Source organism: Plecotus auritus (genome assembly GCF_963455305.1).
Source record: "Plecotus auritus genome assembly, chromosome: 2".
NCBI classification, from domain to species: Eukaryota; Metazoa; Chordata; class Mammalia; order Chiroptera; family Vespertilionidae; genus Plecotus; species Plecotus auritus.
In genome coordinates, this window is record NC_137771.1 from 221,686,807 (window position 1) to 221,707,492 (window position 20,686).

The following is a 20,686-nucleotide window of genomic DNA, read 5'->3' on the forward strand; positions in this document are numbered from 1 at the left end:
AAATTGTGGGAACTGAAGTTTGCTAGCCTATGTTTGTGTCTATCTTTTAGTAAAATAAGTTTGACAGTCTTTCCAGTGTTTGAATTTTAAGAAACTTTTCCTTGACCTAAAGTTGGCTTTAGATCACTCCAGTAGGCTCTGGATTGCCTCAAGTATTTGTTTTCTCTCTCATGAAGGAAATTTTTCTGCTTAAGGTACATGGGAAGCTTTGTCAAATAATAACAACCATATTATGCTTTCATTTATAGCTCTAATTGTTATTCTGGACTATTGTGTTTTGCAGAAAGGACAAGATTCCATGTCATTTGCAAGTATTGCTGATTCTTAAACTTTTTGTTTTTCAGAGATAAGGAAGCATTTGTTAAGCAATTTGGTAAATTATATATTCCCCCTACCTGTCCCTCCAGTATTTGGCAATTCTTAATAAGTGGCAATACGTTCCTTTGCATGAATTCAATAAGACCTGTTTCCAATTGTAGCTATATTACCCAAGAAAAACTGATAATGGGCCTGCTTATAGCAGCCATGGTTTTACCGCCTTTTGCAGAACTTGGTACATCCAGCATTCTATGGGAATCCCTTACAATCCACTAGGGCAGGCCATCGTTGAACGTGCCCATGCTACCCTGAAGGGTGTGCTAGTAAAACAAAAAAGGGGGAAAATGGGACTCAAGAATCTTTTATAATACTATCCAAAGCACTCTTTACCCTTATTTTTTTAATTTGAATATCATTTTCAATCCTCTGTAGAAAGGCATTTTACCTCAATAACCCCATCTCAGAAACCACAAGTCTTGTGGCGAGATGTGGACACTAATAACTGGATGGGCCCCAAGAATTATTAACATGGGGGAGAGGATATGCGGGTTGCACCCATAGAGACAGGAATGGTTTGGCTACATCTACCTGTCCAGGGAAGTGAGCCCCAAACTTTAGAAGAAACCTCCATAATCTCCTGCTTTCCAGGGGAATTAAATTTATCAGAGATAACCAAGCAACAGAATGTATTACACCTTGTAGTGTAAGAATTGTTAAAGGGACACATCCTTCTCCCAGTGACCACGTGAAGTGTGGAGCACACAACATACAAACACCCCTCCCCGAGTGCAGTAGTCTTACTGAGGACTCCGGGGTTAGGATGCACAGGAGGAGGTCATTCAGCCTGAGGAGGGTCAGGAAGACTAAGGGGAGGTGATAGTTATGTTCAGCTTCGAAGCAGAACCTGCTCTTGGTGATGGGACAGGGAATACCAGCCAGAAGAAGGAGTCAGAACAGAAGCTTGGAGGCAAATGGTGAGGACCAGTGGGTAGGCCAAGGTGGCTCTACCACAACAATATGGAGAACAGAAGAGGACAGGCAGAGACATGGGATAGGGTGGGTGTGTGGGAAATACCAATGGCAATCAGGAGTTCCAGAAACAAATGTATCAGGAACACACACACACACACACACACACACACACACACACACACACTCTGCTTACAGGGTTGATCTATCTCAGAAGAGCTGCAAGCCCTTCTCTCTGATATGGTTCCACAGGAGCTCCTGGCTCACAGGGAGGGTCAGGTCCACACAGTGAATTTGCACACCTTCCATTGCAGGCCTGGGCTGACCATGCTGATGAGCTGGAGGAGGGAGAAGCTGATTCCTCTGGAGCACAGAAGGGTCAGTGGGAAACAAAGGGGGAGGACACCGTCTGAAGACATGGACACAGAGAGAGAAGAAGGCCTGTGACAACAGAGGCAGACAGTGGCCTCAGCAGCTGTCAGCCAAGCACTGCCAGGAACAACCAAAGCCAGGAGAGCCATGGCTCTGCCCACACCTTGCTCTCCAGTTCTAGCCTTCAGAACTACCAGAGAACACAATTCCAGTTTGTTTTTCTATTGTTATTGAGACGTAACTGACACATAACGTTGTGTTCCTTTCAAATGTATGACATAATGAAGTGTTAGATGTGCCTCCTAATAACTCTGTTTACAATACAGTATTATCAACCACAGTCCCCATGCTCTGCACCCCCATGACATGTTTGGTTTATACCTGAAAGTGTGCCTTTAAGACAGGGAGATAGGCAATGGGGTGAAGAAGACCTGATGTGCTATAAGGCCCAGCAGGGTGGGGGATGGGAGTGGGGGTGTGTGAAATATTACAAGAATTACAGCCCCAGGAGTAGAGGGGGCCTTAACAGAAGGATGGCAGCAATGCTGTGACACTATTGAGGTGTTTTCACTGAATAAAATTCCCTTCCTGTCCATGCCCCATCAGCCTGCACTCCCACCCCCTCCACCCCTCCACCCTGAAAGGAAGGTCGGGGGGAACAGGCTAAATTGTGAGCAGGGGCAGCAGAGCCCTGAGTGAGGCACTCAGTGCGGGATTGAGGCACTTGGGCGATGGAGCAGGAGCAACACACAGGGCACAGGGTGTGGACGGCTCCCTGCCAATGTGTGAAGCTTATCCAAATGTGTGAAAATGCCTTACCAGTAAGAGGGGGCTCCAGGTGGCGCTGGGCGCCCAGGTGGGGCTTTGAAGGCTTTATAACCCCGTCCTGGGAGGGTGCACTCCTGCAGTGGGTGCACATGGAGCGGTCTGGGTCTGGAGGTGTCAGCCCCGTCTTCTTGCTCTGGCTGCTGCTTTGGGAACCCGCTGCTCCGCGCTGTGAGTTGGGCAATGGAATCTGGGGCGAGGGACCAGCATTGAGACGGAAACCTGAGGGATGAATGGGCAGGGAGCCCAAGGTGGGGATGGGGAACCTTCCCGCCAAGTGGGGCACAGACCCGCCGGCCCCTCAGGGGGCACAGACCCGCAGACCCATCCGCGATCATCTCTGCGGGGCGTCTGGATACCTGGCTGCCTCTTCCCTATGAGAGGGATGGAAATGAGCCTGTGACTTGTCAAAAATAGTCCTCAACAAAGGGACCAGGAGGAAGATGGGAGAGAGGAGGACCCAGGGGCGTTTCTGATGAAGCCCCCTCCTCCACCTCCAGCCACCGCGACAGCACGCCCCACCCACCCCCTCACTAAAGGCTTCTTCAAAGTGGGAGCCGAGCCCCTGCCATCTGGACCTGAACAGGACAGGGCCGCGCAGCCCTCAGGGGGATTCCCTTGCTGTCCAGAATGGGGGAGGGGCCCTTAGGCTGACTGTCATTCCAGCCCCTGCGTTTCTCCCTCTCAGGTGCTGTCTCTCTCGGCTATAAATTCACAGTCACTCCTAATGGACAATCATGGTGTGAAATTGAAGGCCAGGTCAATGGAGACACATTTCTTCATTATACCTGTGGTGGCCAGAACGTCACGCTCACCCGTGTTCCGGCGATGAGTGCCACACAGGCCTGGGACCAGCAGAGAGACACTCTGCAATACCTGGTGGAAGAGCTCAAGAAGACCCTGCCTGACATGAAAGCAGAGATTACTGCGACCAGCGGTGAGTTCCCAAAACCCAGGCTAGAGGCGGAACAGAGGTGTGGGCTTAGGGATCAGTGGTGTTTGTGTAAATATGGGAAGTGGGTCCCACCCAAGAGACTCAGAGCCACACAGGACAGAGCAGGACCAGGAGATAAGAGGGGAGCAGAGGGCTGGACAGCAGTGGGGACAAAGGCTCTGTCAAGCAAGACCCAAGGCTGACCGCTTTCCCATGGTGGTGGGCACAGGTCCTCTCTCCCTGCAGGGCAGCATGATGTGTGAGCAGGAAGCCAGTGGACGCACCAGCGCATCCTGGCAGTTTGGATCGGATGGACAGAAATCTCTCCGCTTTGACCCAAAGCATGGACACTGGGCGGTGTTGCACGGTGAAGGCATACTGTTAAAGAAAATATTGGCGAGTGACAGAGCTATGACCGATCTCCTGGTTAGGACCTCAACTGGAGACTGTAGGAAGTGGCTTGAACAAGTGTTGTGTCCCCTGAGCACAAAAGGTAATACTGCAGAGGGAAGGAAGTTGTAGGTCCCTTGAAATGACATTCACACTGTGTGTGGTATCTGTGTGGTGTGTGTGGTGTGTGTGGTGTGTGTGGTGTCTGTGTGGTGTGTGTGGTGTGTGTGGTGTGAGAAAGCGACCCATCCTCCATGGTGAGGGTTTTTTGGAGAATAGGGGCCACAGGTATGTTCTGCGATCCCTCCTTTGGTTTCTCACTTCCTCACGTCTGTGCCTGCACATAACCTTGGGCCACTCACTCACCGGGGATTTCTTCTGACTGCAAACCCGCGGGAATTGTTCTGTTTCCAGACCTTTTCCTTGTCCGGTTCCCTCTTCTCAGCATCGTTTGTCTTCTTCAACTCACCTGGTCTACTTCTGGAAATCCTTGAACACCTCCTCCAGTGAGCTCCTGCGAGGATTCTCTACCACCTCCCTCATGTGTCACCCCTCTTCTGTGGCAGCAGGAGTGATTACTGTAACCCATGTTTCCCCGTTAGCTGTGTGAGCCCCAAGGGGCCTGGGCCCATCTCCTCTCTTTGCTCAAACCCAGGATCTGTCACTGTGGCTGCCACACGTAGAGGGTAGAAACCGCACAGTAGCATTACCCGGGACAGCAGGGGCTGAGGGGCCTCTCCATGGAATTGGGTTCTGCACGGTAGTCACGCTCGTGTTTCCATTACAGCTGCATCAGCCACCCCACAGCCACAGTCCCGTCCAAGGGCACAGCCAACAGGCCCATCACCTCGGTCCTCCCTGTGATCCCCACCTGTGCAATCACAGTTGGCATCTTAGGCTGGGCCTTTACATAACAGGTACTGAGGGCATAATCACAGGTGCCATAACAGGAACTGATCAACGGCACAAGCACTTTCTGAGCAACACTTTCAAAACATATGAAGAACTGGAAAATTGGGTCTCTGAATGGTTTGCCTGAAAACCACAAAAGTTCTATTGGGACAATATCCACAAATTACCTGAAAGATGGGGAAAATGTATAACTAGAGATGGACAGTACTTCGAATAAAGCAATTTGATGTTTCTTTTGAAATTATCGTGTTTTCTTTGAGGACAAACACCCCATTATTCACTGGTACACCGGGGAGAGCAGTGGAGCATCTGTTGTGCTGAGGTGAGGAGTATTAGGGAGTGAAACTGAGAAGCCCTGGCAGGTTGATAGTAGTCATTCCCCTTGTTAATTTATAAAGACTGAAATATAGAAAGAGAACAAAGTAAGTTGTATTTTTTTAGAAAAGAAAGTTTGGCTTTCATATAAAACCTGCCCTGCCTCAAGCATGGCTGGCCAAGAACCAGTGTTTAGAACAAGAGCAGAGTGGGCTTTCGGGACACTTCTGACCATCCAATGTGAGTCACTGTTCACCAGGACAGTCATGGGGAGTACTGTGTCCAGACAAAGGGAATGACATGTAACACACCACACAAAACCACAAGTCTGCACACCTCCATAAGGGCTCCATCTGGACACCGAAGGCCCCTCCCTTTAAGTGTGTGCCTTGCCTGTGATTCTATTGGCTCACTGGGGAGGTCTCCCCTAATAAACCTGGCATAGTGGAATCAGAGTGAGGGCGGACTCAGGAGGGGACAGCTGGGCACACAAGCCAGCCGCCCCTCAGAGGCCACGTGTCCTCAGACTACGCATTGGACTTGGATATTCACAGAAAACCGCCAAGAAGCAGCAGCCCCGGCAGGTCCCTGCGAGCCAGCCGGAGCCTGGGCGCTCCACACAGACCTGCGGGGTGACCCCCAACATCGGTTGTCATCAGCATCAGAAGAAATCGGCCTCCAGCCCCTCCAAGAAATGCCCTCCCTTCCAGCGCCATCTGTATTCCTTTCAAAGGAAGTGTTAGATGTGCCTCCTAATAACTCTGCTTACAATACAGTATTATCAACCACGGTCCCCATGCTCTGCACCCCCATGACATGTTTGGTTTACACCTGGAAAAGTGTGCCTTTGAGATAGGGTGATAGGCAATGGGGTGAAGAAGACCTGATGTGATATAAGGCTGACCGGGGTGGGGGATGGGAGTGTGGGGGGTGAATATTACGAGAATTACAGCCCCAGGAGTGGAGGGGGCCTTAACAGAGGGATGGCAGCGAGGAAGATGGGAGAGAGGAGGACCCAGGGGCGTTTCTGATGAAGCCCCCTCATCAACCTCCAGCCGCCGCGACAGCACGCCCCACAAACCCGCCTCACTAAAGGCTTATTCAAAGTGGGAGCTGAGCCCCTGCCATCTGGACCTGAACAGGACCGGGCTGCGCAGCCATCAGGAGGATTCCCTTGCTGTCCAGAATGGGGGAGGGGCCCTTAGGCTGACTTTCATTCCAGCCCCTGCGTTTCTCCCTCTCAGGTGCTGTCTCTCTCGGCTATAAATTCAGAGTCACTCCTAATGGACAATCATGGTGTGAAATTGAAGGCCAGGTCAATGGAGACACATTTCTTCATTATACCTGTGGTGGCCAGAACGTCACGCTCACCCGTGTTCCGGAGATGAGTGCCACACAGGCCTGGGACCAGCAGAGAGACACTCTGCAATACCTGGTGGAAGAGCTCAAGAAGACCCTGCCTGACATTAAAGCAGAGATTACTGCGACCAGCGGTGAGTTCCCAAAACCCAGGCTCGAGGCGAAACAGAGGTGTGGGCTTAGGGATCAGCTGTTTGTGTAAATATGGAAAGTGGGTCCCACCCAAGACACTCAGAGCCACACAGGACAGAGCAGGACCAGGAGATAAGAGGGGAGCAGAGGGCTGGACACCAGTGGGAACAAAGGCTCTGTCAAGCAAGACCCAAGGCTGACCGCTTTCCCATGGTGGTGGGCACAGGTCCTCTCTCCCTGCAGGGCAGCATGATGTGTGAGCAGGAATCCAGTGGACGCACCAGCGCATCCTGGCAGTTTGGATCGGATGGACAGAAATCTCTCCGCTTTGACCCAAAGCATGGACACTGGGCGGTGTTGCACGGTGAAGGCATACTGTTAAAGAAAATATTGGCGAGTGACAGAGCTATGACCGATCTCCTGGTTAGGACCTCAACTGGAGACTGTAGGAAGTGGCTTGAACAAGTGTTGTGTCCCCTGAGCACAAAAGGTAATTCTGCAGAAGGAAGTTGTAGGTCCCTTGAAATGACATTCACACTGTGTGTGCTGTGTGGTGTGTGTGGTGTGTGTTGTTTCTGTGTGGTGTGTGTGGTGTGAGAAAGCGACCCATCCTCCACGTGAGGGTTTTTTGGAGAATAGGGGCCACAGGTATGTTCTGCGATCCCTCCTTTGGTTTCTCACTTCCTCACGTCTGTGCCTGCACATAACCTTGGGCCACTCACTCACCGGGGATTTCTTGCTGACTGCAAACCTGCAGGCATTGTTCTGTTTCCAGACCTTTTCTTTGTCCGGTTCCCTCTTCTCAGCATCGTTTGTCTTCTTCAACTCACCTGGGCTACTTCTGGAAATCCTTGAACACCTCCTCCAGTGAGCTCCTGCGAGGATTCTCTACCACCTCCCTCATGTGTCACCCCTCTTCTGTGGCAGCAGGAGTGATTACTGTAACCCTTGCTTCCCCCGTTAGCTGTGTGAGCCCCAAGGCCTGGGCCCATTTCCTCTCTTTGCTCAAACCCAGGATCTGTCACTGTGGCCGCCACACGGAGAGGGTAGAAACCGCACAGTAGCATTACCCGGGACAGCAGGGGCTGAGGGGCCTCTCCATGGAATTGGGTTCTGCACGGTTGTCACTCTCGTGTTTTCATTACAGCTGCATCAGCCACTGCCACCGCCACAGTCCCGTCCAAGGGCACAGCCAACAGGCCCATCACCTCGGTCCTCCTTGTGATCCCCACCTGTGCAATCACAGTTGGCATCTTAGGCTGGGCCTTTACGTAACAGGTACTAAGGGCATAATCACAGGTGCCATAACAGGTACTGATCGATGGCACACGCACTTTCTGAGCAGCACTTTCAAAACATATGAAGAAGTGGAAAACTGGGTCTCTGAATGGTTTGCCTCACAACCAGAAAAGTTCTATTGGGACAATATCCACAAATTACCTGAAAGATGGGGAAAATGTATAACTAGCGATGGACAGTACTTTGAATAAAGCAATTTGATGTTTCTTTTGAAATTATCGTGTTTTCTTTGATGACAAACACCCCATTATTCACTGGTACACCGGGGAGAGCAGTGGAGCATCTGTTGTGTTGAGGTGAGGAGTATTAGGGAGTGAAACTGAGAAGCCCTGGCAGGTTGATAGTAGTCATTCCCCTTGTTAATTTATAAAGACTGAAATATAGAAAGAGAACAAAGTAAGTTGTATTTTTTTAGAAAACAAAGTTTGGCTTTGATATAAACCCTACTCCGCCTCAAGCATGGCTGGCCAAGAACCAGTGTTTAGAACAAGAGCAGAGTGGGCTTTCGGGACACTTCTGACCATCCAATGGGAGTCACTGTTCGCCAGGACAGTCATGGGGAGTACTGTGTCCAGACAAAGGGAATGACATGTAACACACCACACAAAACCACAAGTCTGCACACCTGCATAAGGGCTCCATCTGGACACCGATATGAGTGGGACCTCCGCTCCTGGTGGGCAATAAGGGCTCGGGGCTCCGACCTCTCAGTGCTGGAGCCTGGCTGCAGCGCGGGCAATGCTCGGAGCCCTGCCGGACTTCTCCCCAGACGGGTGCGGCCACGTGCGGTGCGACCCCCGCCAGCTTCCCTCTGCACCCTCAGACCCTCCAGTGGCTGGGAGTCGGCTCCTGATAATCGCTTCTAAGGAAGGCCCCCCTTTCCGTGTGTGTCCTGCGTGTGATTCTATTGGCTAACCAGGGAGGTCTCCCCTAATAAACCTGGCATCTTGGACTCAGAGGGGCCATGGGAAGCGGCTGAGTGTGTGCTCATGTGCTTCAGCCCCTCAGGCACCAATTCAGCCTGCGGGGCCAGGGCTGCCCATCCCAGGAAAAAGGAGGCCCTGCAGCCTCCTCGGGCACTGGCAGTCAGAGAGTGAGGGCGGACTCAGGAGGGGACAGCTGGGCATCACAGGCCAGCAGCCCCTCGGAGGCCATGTGTCCTCAGACTACGCATTGGACTTGGATTTTCACAGGAAACCACCAAGGAGCAGCAGCCCCTGAAGGTCCCTGCGAGCGAGCCCAGGCGTGGGCCCTCCACAAAGACCTGCAGGGTGACCCCCAACATAGGTCATCCTCACCATCAGAAGAAATCGGCCTCCAGCCCCTCCAAGAAATGCCCTCCCTTCCAGCGCCATCTGTAAGCCATGGCCAGGCCAGCAGGGGGCCTCAGTGTTCCTGCAGGCATGCCCAGGGTGAACTGGGTTCCCTCACCCACCTGGTCCTCCAGGTCGGATTGGTCTCCCAGCCCCATGCAGCCTGCAGATCCACCCTTCAAGGCCAGCAGGGCTCTATCTGCAGAGGCACTGGCGTTGGGAACCTGTGCTTTTGAGCCACTTTTTTTTTTAATCAATTTCTGGCTCCCGGTGGGGTAAAGGCAAAGTGCTCCCTGGCTCCTTACCACTCACCTGCTGGCCTGCCTGATCACCCCTAACCACTCTACCTGCCTTGCTGATGCCCCTAACTGCTCTCCCCTGCCGGCCTGATTGACCCTAACCGCCTTTTCCTGCTTGCCTGATCTCCCTAACTGCTCTCCCCTGGGGGCCTGATTGCCCCTAACTGCCTCTGCCTAGGCCCTGCCTCCATGACTTTGCTCAGAAGATGTCCAGTCTAATTAGCATATTACCCTTTTATTAGTGTAGAGTCAATACTATAGACAATTAACTTATAACATTGTATTCCTTTCAAATGTACAACACAATGATTTTATATTTGTACTTACTGTGACTTACCAGAGTAAGTCTAGTTGACATCTATCACCACACACAGTTACAATGGATTTGTTGTGAGAAGTGTTAGATGTGCCTCCTAATAACTCTGTTTACAATACAGTATTATCAACCACAGTCCCCATGCTCTGCACCCCCATGACATGTTTGGTTTATACCTGGAAGTGTGTGCCTTTGAGATATGGTGATAGGCAATGGGGTGAAGAAGACCTGATGTGATATAAGGCTCACCGTGGTGGTGGATGGGAGGGGGGGGTAAAATATTACAAGAATTACAGCCCCAGGAGTGGAGGGGGCCTTAACAGAGGGATGGCAGCGAGGAAGATGGGAGAGAAGAGGACCCAGGGGCGTTTCTGATGAAGCCCTCTCCTCCACCTCCAGCCACAGTGACAGCACGCCCCACCCACCCACCACACTAAAGGCTTATTCAAAGTGGGAGCCGAGCCCCTGCCATCTGGACCTGAACAGGACCAGGCCGCTCAGCCATCAGGGTGATTCACTTGCTGTCCAGAATGGGGGAGGGGCCATTAGACTGACTTTCAATCCAGCCCCTGCGTTTCTCCCTCTCAGGTGCTGTCTCTCTCGGCTATAAATTCACGGTCACTCCTAATGGACAATCATGGTGTGAAATTGAAGGCCAGGTCAATGGAGACACATTTCTTCATTATACCTGTGGTGGCCAGAACGTCACGCTCACCCGTGTTCCGGAGATGAGTGCCACACAGGCCTGGGACCAGCAGAGAGACACTCTGCAATATCTGGTGGAAGAGCTCAAGAAGACCCTGCCTGACATTAAAGCAGAGATTACTGCGACCAGCGGTGAGTTCCCAAAACCCAGGCTCGAGGCGAAACAGAGGTGTGGGCTTAGGGATCAGCTGTTTGTGTAAATATGGGAAGTGGGTCCCACCCAAGAGACTCGGAGCCACACAGGACAGAGCAGGACCAGGAGATAAGAGGGGAGCAGAGGGCTGGACACCAGTGGGGACGAAGGCTCTGTCAAGCAAGACCCAAGGCTGACCGCTTTCCCATGGTGGTGGGCACAGGTCCTCTCTCCCTGCAGGGCAGCATGATGTGTGAGCAGGAATCCAGTGGACGCACCAGAGCATCCTGGCAGTTTGGATCGGATGGACAGAAATCTCTCCGCTTTGACCCAAACCATGGACATTGGGCAGTGTTGCACGGTGAAGGCATACTGTTAAAGAAAATATTGGCGAGTGACAGAGCTATGACCGATCTCCTGGTTAGGACCTCAACTGGAGACTGTAGGAAGTGGCTTGAACAAGTGTTGTGTCCCCTGAGCAAAAAAGGTAATTCTGCAGAGGGAAGGAAGTTGTAGGTCCCTTGAAATGACATTCACACTGTGTGTGGTGTCTGTGTGGTGTGTGTGGTGTGTGTGGTGTCTGTGTGGTGTGTGTGGTGTGTGTGGTGTGTGTGGTGTGTGTGGTGTGTGCGGTGTGAGAAAGCAACCCATCCTCCACGGTGAGGGTGTTTTGGAGAATAGGGGCCACAGGTATGTTCTGCGATCCCTCCTTTGGTTTCTCACTTCCTCACGTCTGTGCCTGCACATAACCTTGGGCCACTCACTCACCGGGGATTTCTTGCTGACTGCAAACCTGCGGGCATTGTTCTGTTTCCAGACCTTTTCCTTGTCCGGTTCCCTCTTCTCAACATCGTTTGTCTTCTTCAACTCACCTGGTCTACTTCTGGAAATCCTTGAACACCTCCTCCAGTGAGCTCCTGCGAGGATTCTCTACCACCTCCCTCATGTGTCACCCGCTTCTGTGGCAGCAGGAGTGATTACTGTAACCCATGTTTCCCCGTTAGCTGTGTGAGCCCCAAGGGGCCTGGGCCCATCTCCTCTCTTTGCTCCAAAACCAGGATCTGTCACTGTGGCTGCCACACGTAGAGGGTAGAAACCGCACAGTAGCATTACCCGGGACAGCAGGGGCTGAGGGGCCTCTCCATGGAATTGGGTTCTGCACGGTTGTCACTCTCGTGTTTCCATTACAGCTGCATCAGCCACTGCCACAGCCACAGTCCCGTCCAAGGGCACAGCCAACAGGCCCATCACCTAGGTCCTCCCAGTGATCCCCACCTGTGCAATCACAGTTGGCACCTTAGGCTGGGCCTTTACGTAACAGGTACTGAGGGCATAATCACAGGTGCCTTAACAGGTACTGATCGATGGCACACGCACTTTCTGAGCAGCACTTTCAAAACATATGAAGAACTGGAAAATTGGGTCTCTGAATGGTTTGCCTGAAAACCACAAAAGTTCTATTGGGACAATATCCACAAATTACCTGAAAGATGGGGAAAATGTATAACTAGCCATGGACAGTACTTTGAATAAAGCAATTTGATGTTTCTTTTGAAATTATCGTGTTTTCTGTGATGACAAACACCCCATTATTCACTGGTACACCGGGGAGAGCAGTGGAGCATCTGTTGTGCTGAGGTGAGGAGTATTAGGGAGTGAAACTGAGAAGCCCTGGCAGGTTGATAGTAGTCATTCCCCTTGTTAATTTGTAAAGACTGAAACATAGAAACAGAACAAAGTAAGTTGTATTTTTTTAGAAAAGAAAGTTTGGCTTTGCTATAAACCCTACCCCGCCTCAAGCATGGCTGGCCAAGAACCAGTGTTTAGAACAAGAGCAGAGTGGGCTTTCGGGACACTTCTGACCATCCAATGGGAGTCACTGTTCGCCAGGACAGTCATGGGGAGTACTGTGTCCAGACAAAGGGAATGACATGTAACACACCACACAAAACCACAAGTCTGCACACCTGCATAAGGGCTCCATCTGGACACCGATATGAGTGGGACCTCCGCTCCTGGTGGGCAATAAGGACTCGGGGCTCCGACCTCTCAGTGCTGGAGCCTGGCTGCAGCGCGGGCAATGCTCGGAGCCCTGCCGGACTTCTCCCCAGACGGGGGCGGCCACCTGCGGTGCGACCCCCGCCAGCTTCCCTCTCCACCCACGGACCCTCCAGTGGCTGGGAGTCTGGCCCTGATGATCGCTTCTAAGGAAGGCCCCCCCTTTCGGTGTGTGTCCTGCGTGTGATTCTATTGGCTCACTGGGGAGGTCTCCCCTAATAAACCTGGCATCTTGGACTCAGAGGGGCCATGGGAAGCGGCTGAGTGTGTGCTCATGTGCTTCAGCCCCTCGGGCACCAATGCAGCCTGCGGGGCCAGGGCTGCCCATCCCAGGAAACAGGAGGCCCTGCAGCCTCCTCGGCACTGGCAGTCGGAGAGTGAGGGCGGACTCAGGAGGGGACAGCTGGGCATCACAGGCCAGCAGCCCCTCGGAGGCCATGTGTCCTCAGACTACGCATTGGACTTGGATTTTCACAGGAAACCACCAAGGAGAAGCAGCCCCTGCAGGTCTCTGTGAGCGAGCCCGGGCGTGGGCCCTCCACACAGACCTGCACGGTGACCCCAAACATCCGTTGTCATTAGCATCAGAAGAAATCAGCCTCCAGCCCCTCCAAGAAATGCCCTCCCTTCCAGCGCCATCTGCAAGCCATGGCCAGGCCAGCAGGGGGCGTCAGTGTTCCTGCAGGCATGCCTGCAGGTGAACTGGGTTCCCTCACCCAAACAGTCCTCCAGGTGGGATTGGTCTCCCAGCCCCATGCAGCCTGCAAGTCCACCCTTCAAGGCCAGCAGGGCTCTGTCTGAACAGGCTCTAGTTTTGGAAGCCTGTGCTTTTGAGCCACTTCTTTTTTTAAAATCAATTTCTGGCTCCCGGTGGGGTAAAGGCAAAGTGCTCCCTGGCTCCTAACCGCTCACCTGCTGGCCTGCCTGAGCACCCCTAACCACTCTACCTGCCTTGCTGATGCCCCTAACTTCTCTCCCCTCCCGGCCTGATTGACCCTAACCGCCTTTTCCTGCTTGCCTGATCTCCCTAACTGCTCTCCCCTGGGGGCCTGATTGCCCCTAACTGCCTCTGCCTAGGCCCTGCCTCCATGACTTTGCTCAGAAGAAGTCCAGTCTAATTAGCATATTACACTTTTATTAGTGTAGAGTCAATTCTATAGACAATTGACATATAACATTGTATTCCTTTCAAATGGACAACACAATGATTTTATATTTGTACTTATTGTGACTTACCAGAGTAAGTCTAGATGACATCTATCACCACACACAGTTACAATGGATTTGTTGTGAGAAGTGTTAGATATGCCTCCTAATAACTCTGTTTACAATACAGTATTACCAACCACAGTCCCCATGCTCTGCATCCCCATAACATGTTTGGTTTATACCTGGAAGTGTGTGCCGTTAAGATAGGGTGATAGGCAATGGGGTGAAGAGACCTGATGTGGTATAAGGCCCACCGCGGTGGGGGTTGGAGTGGGGGGGGGGAATATTACAAGAATTACAGCCCTAGGAGTGGAGGGGGCCTTAACAGAGGGATGGCAGCAATGCTGGGACACTATTGAGGTGTTTTCACTGAATAAAATTCCCTTCCTGTCCATGCCCCCTCACCCTGCACTCCCACCCCCTCCACCCCTCCACCCTGAAAGCAAAGTGGGGGGGAACAGGCCAAATTGTGAGCAGGGGCAGCAGAGCCCTGAGTGAGGCACCCGGTGCGGGAGTGAGGCACTTGGGCGATGGAGCAGGAGCAAGACACAGGGCACAGGGTGTGGCCGGCTCCCTGCCAATGTGTGGTCGGCTCCCTGCCAAATGTGTGAATCTTATTCAAATGTTTAAAATGCCTTACCAGTAAGAGGCACGCCAGGTGGCTCCAGGCGCCCAGGCAGGGACTGTAAAGACTTTATAACCCCGTCCTGGGAGGGTGCACTCCTGCAGTGGGTGCACATGGAGCGGTCTGCGTCTGGAGGTGTCAGCCCCGTCTTCTTGCTCTGGCTGCTGCTTTGGGAACCCGCTGCTCCGCGCTGTGAGTTGGGCAATGGAATCCGGGGCGAGGGACCAGCATTGAGACTGGAACCTGAGGGATGAATGGGCGGGGAGCCCACGGTGGGGATGGGGAACATTCCCGCTGGATGGGGCACAGACCAGCCGACCCCTCCGCGATCATCACTGCGGGGCGTCTGCATACCTGGCTGCCTCTTCCCTGTGAGAGGAACAGAAATAAGCCTGTGACTTGTCAAAAACCTCCTGGGCAAAGGGACCGGGAGGAAAATGGGAGAGAGGAGGACCCAGGGGCGTTTCTGATGAAGCCCCCTCCTCCACCTCCAGCCACAGTGACAGCACGCCCCACCCACCCGCCTCACTAAAGGCTTCTTCAAAGTGGGAGCCAAGCCCCTGCCATCTGGACCTGAACAGGACAAAGCCGCCCAGCCCTCAGGGGGATTCCCTTGCTGTCCAGAATGGGGGAGGGGCCCTTAGGCTGACTGTCATTCCAGCCCCTGCGTTTCTCCCTCTCAGGTGCTGTCTCTCTCGGCTATAAATTCACGGTCACTCCTAATGGACAATCATGGTGTGAAATTGAAGGCCAGGTCAATGGAGACACATTTCTTCATTATACCTGTGGTGGCCAGAACGTCACGCTCACCCGTGTTCCGGAGATGAGTGCCACACAGGCCTGGGACCAGCAGAGAGACACTCTGCAATACCTGGTGGAAGAGCTCAAGAAGACCCTGCCTGACATTAAAGCAGAGATTACTGCGACCAGCGGTGAGTTCCCATAACCCAGGCTAGAGGCGGAACAGAGGTGTGGGCTTAGGGATCAGTGGTGTTTGTGTAAATATGGGAAGTGGGTCCCACCCAAGAGACTCGGAGCCACACAGGACAGAGCAGGACCAAGAGATAAGAGGGGAGCAGAGGGCTGGACACCAGTGGGGACAAAGGCTCTGTCAAGCAAGACCCAAGGCTGACCGCTTTCCCATGGTGGTGGGCACAGGTCCTCTCTCCCTGCAGGGCAGCATGATGTGTGAGCAGGAAGCCAGTGGACGCACCAGCGCATCCTGGCAGTTTGGATCGGATGGACAGAAATCTCTCCGCTTTGACCCAAAGCATGGACACTGGGCGGTGTTGCACGGTGAAGGCACACTGTTAAAGAAAATATTGGCGAGTGACAGAGCTATGACCGAGCTCCTGGTTAGGACCTCAACTGGAGACTGTAGGAAGTGGCTTGAACAAGTGTTGTGTCCCCTGAGCACAAAAGGTAATTCTGCAAAGGGAAGGAATTTGTAGGTCCCTTGAAATGACATTCACACTGTGTGTGGTGTCTGTGGTGTCTGTGTGGTGTGTGTGGTTGTGTGGTGCCTGTGTGGTGTGTGCGGTGTGAGAAAGCGACCCATCCTCCACGTGAGGGTTTTTTGGAGAATAGGGGCCACAGGTATGTTCTGCGATCCCTCCTTTGGTTTCTCACTTCCTCACGTCTGTGCCTGCACATAACCTTGGGCCACTCACTCACCGGGGATTTCTTCTGACTGCAAACCTGCGGGCATTGTTCTGTTTCCAGACCTTTTCCTTGTCCGGTTCCCTCTTCTCAGCATCGTTTGTCTTCTTCAACTCACCTGGTCTACTTCTGGAAATCCTTGAACACCTCCTCCAGTGAGCTCCTGCGAGGATTCTCTACCACCTCCCTCATGTGTCACCCCCTTCTGTGGCAGCAGGAGTGATTACTGTAACCTTTGCTTCCCCCGTTAGCTGTGTGAGCCCCAAGGGGCCTGGGCCCATTTCCTCTCTTTGCTCAAACCCAGGATCTGTCACTGTGGCTGCCACACGTAGTGGGTAGAAACCGCACAGTAGCATTACCCGGGACAGCAGGGGCTGAGGGGCCTCTCCATGGAATTGGGTTCTGCACGGTGGTCACTCTCGTGTTTCCATTACAGCTGCATCAGCCCCTGCCACAGCCACAGTCCCGTCCAAGGGCACAGCCAACAGGCCCATCACCTCCGTCCTCCCTGTGATCCCCACCTGCGCAATCATAGTTGGCATCTTAGGCTGGGCCTTTACGTAACAGGTACTGAGGGCATAATCACAGGTGCCATAACAGGAACTGATCGACGGCACAAGCACTTTCTGAGCAGCACTTTCAAATCATATGAAGTGGAAAACTGGGTCTCTGAGTGGTTTGCCTCACAACCAGTAAAGTTCTATTGGGACAATATCCTCAAATTACCTGAAAGATGGGGAAAATGTATAACTAGCGATGGACAGTACTTTGAATAAAGCAATTTGATGTTTCTCTTGAAATTATCGTGTTTTCTTGGATGACAAACACCCCCTTATTCACTGGTACACCGGGGAGAGCAGTGGAGCATCTGTTGCGTTGAGGTGAGGAGTATTAGGGAGTGAAACTGAGAAACCCTGGTAGGTAGATAGTAGTCATTCCCCTTGTTAATTTATAAAGACTGAAATATAGAAACAGAACAAAATAAGTTGTATTTTTTAGAAAAGAAAGTTTGGCTTTGATAAAAATCCTGCCCCGCCTCAAGCATTGCTGGCCAAGAACCAGTGTTTAGAACAACAGCAGAGTGGGCTTTCGGGACACTTCTGACCATCCAATGTGAGTCACTGTTCACCAGACAGTCATGGGGAGTACTGTGTCCAGACAAAGGGAATGACATGTAACACACCACACAAAACCACAAGTCTGCACACCTGCATAAGGGCTCCATCTGGACACCGATATGAGTGGGACCTCCGCTCCTGGTGGGCAATAAGGACTCGGGGCTCCGACCTCTCAGTGCTGGAGCCTGGCTGCAGCGCGGGCAATGCTCAAAGCCCTGCCGGACTTCTCCCCAGAAGGGTGCGGCCACCTGCGGTGCGACCTCCTCCAGCTTCCCTCTCCACCCTCAGACCCTCCAGTGGCTGGGAGTCTGCCCCTGATAATCGCTTCTACGGAAGGCCCCTCCCTTCGGTATGTGTCCTGCATGTGATTCTATTGGCTCACCGGGGAGATTTCCCCTAATAAACCTGGCATCTGGGACTCAGAGGGGCCATGGGAAGCGGCTGAGTGTGTGCTCATGTGCTTCAGCCCCTCAGGCACCAATGCAGCCTGCGGGGCCAGGCTGCCCATCCCAGGAAACAGGAGGCCCTGCAGCCTCCTCGGGCACTGGCAGTCCGAGAGTGAGGGGGGACTCAGGAGGGGACAGCTGGGCATGACAGGCCAGCAGCCCCTCGGAGGCCATGTGTCCTCAGACTACGCATTGGACTTGGATTTTCACAGAAAACCGCCAAGGAGCAGCAGCCCCTGCAGGTCCCTGCGAGCGAGCCCGGGCTTGGGCGCTCCACGCAGACCTGCAGGGTGACCCCCAACATAGGTCGTCCTCACCATCAGAAGAAATCGGCCTCCAGCCCCTCCAAGAAATGCCCTCCCTTCCAGTGCCATCTGCAAGCCATGGCCAGGCCAGCAGGGGTCTCAGTGTTCCTGCAGGCATGCCCCTGGTTGAACCGGGTTCCCTCACCCACCTGGTCCTCCAGGTCGGATTGGTCTCCCAGCACCATGCAGCCTGCAAGTCCACCCTTCAAGGCCAGCAGGGCTCTGTCTGAAGAGGCACTGGCTTGGGAAGCCTGTGCTTTTGAGCCACTTCTTTTTTTTAATCAATTTCTGGCTCCCGGTGGGGTAAAGGCAAAGTGCTCCCTGGCTCCTAACCGCTCACCTGCTGGCCTGCCTGAGCACCCCTAACCACTCTACCTGCCTTGCTGATGCCCCTAACTTCTCTCCCCTGCCAGCCTGATTGACCCTAACCGCCTTTTCCTCCTTGCCTGATCTCCCTAACTGCTCTCCCATGGGGGCCTGATTGCCCCTAACTGCCTCTGCCTAGGCCCTGCCTCCATGACTTTGCTCAGAAGATGTCCAGTCTAATTAGCATATTACCCTTTTATTAGTGTAGAGTCAATTCTATAGACAATTGACATATAACATTGTATTCCTTTCAAATGGACAACACAATGATTTTATATTTGTACTTATTGTGACTTACCAGAGTAAGTCTAGATGACATCTATCACCACACACAGTTACAATGGATTTGTTGTGAGAAGTGTTAGATGTGCCTCCGAATAACTCTGTTTACAATACAGCATTATCAACCACAGTCCCCATGCTCTGCACCCCCATGACATGTTTGGTTTACACCTGGAAGTGTGTGCCTTTAGATAGGGTGCTAGGCAATGGGGTGAAGAAGACCTGATGTAATATAGGGCCCACCGGGGTGGGGGATGGGAGTGGGGGGGTGAAATATTACAAGAATTACAGCCCCAGGAGTGAAGGGGGCCTTAACAGAGGGATGGCAGCAATGCTGGGACACTATTGAGGTGTTTTCACTGAATAAAATTCCCTTCCTGTCCATGCCCCCTCACCCTGCACTCCCACCCCCTTCACATCTCCACCAGTGAAACGAGCGGAGAAAGAGCAGCATAAATGTGCAACCTAGGTTCAGATGAACCAGAAGTGAGTCATCCAAAACCAAATGAGTCAAACAGAATCCAGTGAGTAACTCGGGCCGAATGAGAACCTGTTCGGATGGTGGGTCATGTACGGAATGTGATCCTTCAAAGGTATCCAGCCGCCTTCCACCTGGTCAGCTGGGCCCAGTGACAGGCAGGCCCGTGGAGGGGCGCAAGGCGGGCCTGGCCAATGAGGAGGTGCACAGGGAGGCACCGGGGAAGGGGTGGGGGGCGCCAGGCGGCTCTGGGCCCACCAAGCGGGGACTTTGAAGTCTTTAAAGTCTTCTGCCAGCATGATTGACCCTAACCGCCTTTTTCCATTACAGCTGTATCAGCCACTGACACAGCCACAGTTCCGTCCAAGGGCACAGCCAAAAGGCCCATCACCTCGGTCCTCCCTGTGATCCCCACCTGTGCCATCATAGTTGGCATTTTAAGCTGGGCCTTTAAATAACAGGTACTGAGGGCATAATCACAGGTGCCTTAACAGGTACTGATCGACGGCACACGCACTTTCTGAGCAGCACTTTGAAAACGTACGAAGAAGTGGAAAATTGGGTCTCTGAATGGTTTGCCTCAAAACCAAAAAAGTTCTATTGAGACGATATCCACAAATTACCTGAAAGATGGGGAAAATGTATAACTAGCGATGGACAGTACTTTGAATAAAGCAATTTGATGTTTCTCTTGAAATTATCGTGTTTTCTGTGATGACAAACACCCCATTATTCACTGGTACACCAGGGAGAGCAGTGGAGCATCTGTTGTGCTGAGGTGAGGAGTATTAGGGAGTGAAACTGAGAAGCCCTCGTAGGTTATAGTAGTCATTCCCCTTGTTAATTTATAAAGACTGAAATATAGAAAGAGAACAAAGTAAGTTGTATTTTTTTAGAAAAGACAGTTTGGCTTTGATATAAACCCTGCCCCGCCTCAAGCATGGCTGGCCAAGAACCAGTGTTTAGAACAAGAGCAGAGTGGGCTTTCGGGACACTTCTGACCATCCAATGGGAGTCACTGTTCGCCAGGACAGTCATGGGGAGTACTGTGTCCAGACAAAGGGAATGACATGTAACACACCACACAAAACCACAAGTCTGCACACCGGCATAAGGGCTCCATCTGGACACTGATATGAGTGGGACCTCCGCTCCTGGTGGGCAATAAGGACTCAGGGCTCCGACCTCTCAGTGCTGGAGCCTGGCTGCAGAGCGGGCAATGCTCGGAGCCCTGCCGGACTTCTCCCCAGACGGGTGCGGCCACCTGCGGTGCGACCCCTGCCAGCTTCCCTCTGCACCCTCAGACCCTCCAGTGGCTGGGAGTCTGCCCCTGATAATCGCTTCTAAGGAAGGCCCCCCTTTCGGTGTGTGTCCTGCGTGTGATTCTATTGGCTCACCGGGGAGGTCTCCCCTAATAAACCTGGCATCTTGGACTCAGAGGGGCCATGGGAAGCGGCTGAGTGTGTGCTCATGTGCTTCAGCCCCTCAGGCACCAATGCAGCCTGCGGGGCGAGGGCTGCCCATCCCAGGAAACAGGAGGCCCTGCAGC